The sequence below is a fragment of the Leuresthes tenuis genome, unplaced genomic scaffold, assembly GCF_036924035.1.
Source record: "Leuresthes tenuis unplaced genomic scaffold, fLeuTen1.0.hap1 SCAF_2, whole genome shotgun sequence".
In the NCBI taxonomy this organism is placed as follows: Eukaryota; Metazoa; Chordata; class Actinopteri; order Atheriniformes; family Atherinopsidae; genus Leuresthes; species Leuresthes tenuis.
Genome location: NW_027325356.1, coordinates 17,589,386 through 17,594,595, shown reverse-complemented (window position 1 = coordinate 17,594,595; position 5,210 = coordinate 17,589,386).

The window sequence follows — 5,210 nt, the reverse complement described above, 5'->3', positions numbered from 1 at the left end:
TGGGAAAGGCTGATTACAGCAAATATGACTAAATCACCTTTGAAATGGAGATAAACCAGATAGATGAAAGGTATGAAATAAAGAGAAACTCAGACTGTATATATCAGGAATGTTGGGAAATATCTACCGTAGCAGTAAACATTTGAGACATTGTTTATTATTTCATAAACTGCAAATTCTCGTCACCATGCTCATTACGACTGAAAGCGGGATGAGAGAAGGGGGGGGGGGGGGGGGGGGGCGTCTACAGTGTCCAGTTTTATTTAATTTCCCACAAGAAAGTCTGTGCCCTTGGGATCATGTTAGTTAGCACTTGCTGCACACTTGACATGGGTGGTCATGAGATAAATTACAGAGCTTCATTAAGGTAGATTTTCTTTGTTTAATTTACTATGTGGAATGAACTGTGGCTCTGCTGAGAATCATTAACCTCTTTGCTGTGAAGGAGAGTTTAATCGTGAAAAGAAAGGGAATATATTGTTACTGAGAGAGAAAAACTTGGGCCAACTCATAATTCAGACCTAAATGCATGCTCGTATATATATTTTGAATGAACAATCTCTGTATAACAGAAAGAAATCAGCTTGAATTATGGGTGGGAGTTTATTAGGTGAAAGCAAACAAAAAGCCTTTCTGATTAAATCCAAACCAAATTGCTTATTTTTAAGCAACAGTAACTCATTGGATAATGTATTAAGCATGAGGATATTTGTTTACTTATGAGATTTTATTATTAGAGTCACTTACACTTGCATTACAAATGCATTCGTGAGGAAGGACACCTCAATAAAATGATAGATTACTGACTTAAATTAGTGTCATATAACAAATAAGCAAATTATTATTTTATAGATTAAATTATCATTTATTTTTTTGATAAGGCAAATTATTAGATTTTTTTTCTTATTGGTTAATTTACCAATAAAAAAATAGCCAAAACTTCCATTAATCTTGCAACCTGCTTTGAGCCTGGCTTATTAAAGCTAAAATCATAATCATGATGATTTGTTAGCAATTTCATGATCCTAATTATTAACACAATTACTATGTGGCTTCCGAAACGTTAATTTCTGAGTCTTTTTTCATCATATTTTCTTGAACGAAATAGGATAAGATGTAACTGTAAGGCACCACCAAAAGCAGATGTTTAAAAAACAAATTAGGCTGAGGTGCCTCAGTAGAGATTTTGGGAAACACACCGTCGTTGGTCATTAGTTATATAGATAGGACAATGGCGTGTTTGTGATTGCAAAGCTTTTCTTTGCAAACATGCGGAGGTGCACACTGCAGGCTCAAGGCTACCCGTGCACCACTGTAGACCTGCACTGAAGCTAGTGATCCTCTGTGATCTGGGGACCAAGAGTACACTTGTGAGAAAGTCCTCTTTACTTCCCATGTGCATATGGTATCAAATCAAACATTAACAGTCATAAGTTTCTCTTTCTCAGCAGGTATACCTGACCTGGTGTTACGGTGCTTGTTGACCCCCCTCTCTTGTTCTCTCACCCCCCCAACCAGTCAAAGAAGATGGCCACCCTTTCTGAGTGGGTTTGTACTGGAGGGTTTTTTCTGTTTGAAGAGAGCTTTCCTCTCCACACTCTCCTTGTACATACTCAGGACGACTGATTTAAACAAAGAGAGGATTAGATGTAATACATTGGTTTTCTTTGCTAAGCAACTTTGATGAATTGACATTATCTGAATTTAACTAGTTTTTTTTTATCATTGATTTAATTGGATTAAATGAGCTGGATTGAATATAATTAGATTGAAATGGACAGTATCTTCAAAGTGCCTTGAGATGACTTTAGTGAATTGATGGTACATGAAAAAAATTTAATTGAAATGAAAATTAAATTAATCACCAAGCTCCAAGCATAAACAAACTGTCTACAATATGCAAACATGATCGAAAGCAGTAGTTTTGCTATATCAACTATTTGTATACAGTATACATTGGACACACTTCAGTTTATAATTCAATTTGCTCCTGTGCATGTTAACTATTACAAGAACAATGGTCCTGTTAGATGGCCAGGTTTAACTGTTACTATGGCTGGACTCAACTGTGCATGTAATTGTGCTGTTAGTTGCAACCTGGAATCAGAAGTAAACAACCGTCTGATGCAGGGCTAATGCAGTATAAAAGCCTCCTTTTTAGGGATCTTTTTGGTAAAATATTCACTCTTCTCATGATCCCCTTCTGAGCAGCTTTTAGCTTTTATCTCACATCATCTATGTCGGAATCTCTAAAGTACGAGTACTCAGGCAGCTGTCTACTGTAGGTAAAACACTCACAACATAGAAGTACTACACGCAACCTAAAAAAAAACATGATAACTCCCCTCCAAACAGATACGACTCCCCCCAATCTCTACTGTTTAAAGGTGAAGACTGGCCAGTTGATGGTCAACATTTTGAGCTTAAAAGAGGTTTTGTTGTGTTTCTGTCTTAACATGTTCAATATATCTGTCCTCTCTCAGTTCAGTGGTGGTCGAAATATCCATGTGTGCCTGGAGGAGGAAAGATTAAACCATTGCATGAAACTGTGTGATGCTATTTGCCATTCAAAACATGTGAAAGTAATTTTTTTCTCCATTTTCTTTTTTTAAAAATACTTTAAGAGTTCAGTGAGTTTAGGTTCAGTCAGCCTGTGGTTATGCAGATGTGTGGTTTGCAAACATCTCCCAGATATGTGCAAAATAAGTTTAAAAAAAAAAAGAAAGAAAATAACTGTTGGCAAATGAACATTGTCATTAAAACAAAACAGGACATCCCCAGATAAATGACATTCACTCCTGCAGTATATATAAGATATTTTCGGGTTCAGTTTTAGCATCAGAGTCCTTTTTTTAATACTAAGTGGTCCTTACAAAGCCTCATTTTGATGCCAAATGTGGATACTGGGTTGCAGTTGGCAGAGCTCACGCAACCATCACCTGGAGGGAGGGTAAAGTTTTGTCCTGTTTTTTTTTTTAATCATGGGAACAAAGCGCTTTGCTTTGTGTTTTTCGCAGGTTACCATTAGAAAGTTTTCTGTGTTCATGTAAGTTGCATGGTGGTGTGGTTGTTAGCTCTGTTGCCTCACAGCAAGAGAGTTCTGGGTTCAACTCCCAGCTGGGGCCTTTTTGTGTGGACTTTGTATGTGTGGGTTCTCTCTGGGTACTGGGCTTCCTCCCACTGTCCAAAAACATGCATGCTAGGTTAAGTGGTGTCTCTAATATTGTCCTCAGGTGTGAGCGTGTGGTTATTTGTCTCTGTGTGGCCCTGTGATGGACTGGCGACCTGTTGAGGGTGTACCCTGCCTCTCGCCTGATGACCACTGGGATAGACTCCAGTCAGCAGTTAACCATTGCATATTTTCACATACATGAACATATATATCAACACATATTATTCTATTGATAAAGTACTAAGTTGACAAACCAAACCTGCAGTGTGTTGTGTTGTGCTGTGTGTGAGTGCTATACTTAGTTCTAACTGATCCTAAGTCTGTCTTATAAGGAAGCTGACTTTGTATGTATGGACTTTTAGCTGTCTGTAGTATTCAATAGTTGGACCCTTTTGTGAGCCATTACAGAACATCAGTACTGAGAATACTTTGCTACAACTGAACAAATTTAAACAAATAAAACACACGAGTTGGACTTCACAACTTTGCTTTTCAAAAGAGATAAAGAACAGATTAACCTCAAATCAATTAATAGAATAGCATCCAACATAAGAACCTGCTCTCCATTTCTAAGATGCTAAATTAATTCTTACAAAATTAGTGCCAAGAACGAAACAGAGAACCTGCTCAAGTGTCCCATACTAAATAAGGAATCTATGCACAGCAAGTCTAAGACACCATATGCAACATATACCTGTTAATAATTCAGTCTTTTCAATTTGGAAGAACACTGTGGGTTTATATCAAATATGTGATAAACTTGACAATTCAATTCAATTCAGTTTTATTCATACAGCGACAAATTACAACAATTGTCATCTCAAGGCACTTAAATAATATAATATAATTCAATATAATCATAATCCAATGAAATCCAATTAATTAATTTCAAAATAATACAATTAATTCATATAGAGCCAATTCAATAAACAATATCCCAGCTAAGGAAACCAACAGATTGCACCGAAACTTGTCTTCAGTCCAATCTCCCGTCCTGAGCGTCCTGAAAGGAACGACTCCCTTTTAACAGGAAGAAACCTCTGGCAGAACCAGACTTAGGAAGGGTGGCCATCCACCTCGACCAGGTGGATGTCTTTGAGAAGACAGGAAAAAAAAGGGCATCATAACACCATTCAAAGGGTACCAGTTGGAACAGGGAAACACAAGTTACTAACCACAATAATGTCACATGCACATAATATCATTTGAGAAATTAAACAGGGGGAAAAAGAGAGCAAAGTGAGGAAAGGTGTGAAAGAGGTCCCCCAGCAGTCTAAGCCTATAGCAGCTTAACTATGGGATGTTTCAGGATTACCTAAGTCATCCCTAACTATAAGCTTTATCAAAAAGGAAAGTTTTAAGCCTAATCTTAAAAGTGAAAAAGGTGTCTGCTTCCCGGACATTTACTGGCAGCTTATTCCACAAGAGAGGAGCTTGATAACTGAAGGCTCTGCCTCCCATTCTACTTTTAGAAACTCTGGGAACAACAAGTAAACCTGCAGTTTGGGAGGGAAGTGCTCTGTTAGTAAAATACCTTACAATGAGATCTTTAAGATATGATGGAGCTCAGTCATTAAGAGCTTTATATGTAAGGAGAAGAATCTTAAATTCTGTTCTGAATTTAACAGGGAGCCAATGAAGAGAAGCTAAAACTGGAGAAACATGATTTCTCCTCTTAGTTCTCATCAGAACTCTGGCTGCAGCATTTTGGATCAGCTGGAGGCTTTTCAGAGAATATGTGGGACAGCCCAATAATAAAGAATTACAGTAGTTCAATCTTGAAGTAACAAATACACGGACTGGTTTCTCTGCGTCACCCTGAGACAGGATGTTCCTGATTTTAGCAATATTATGAAGGTGAAAGAAGGCAGTCCTAGAAACCAATTTTATATGTGCGTCAAATGATAAATTCTGGTCAAAAATAACTCCAAGGCTCCTCACTGTAGAACTAGAAGCCAAGGAAATATCATCTAGAGTAACTATATAACTAGACCATGTCTCCCTGAAGCGCTCAGGTCCAAAGAGAACAACTTCAGTT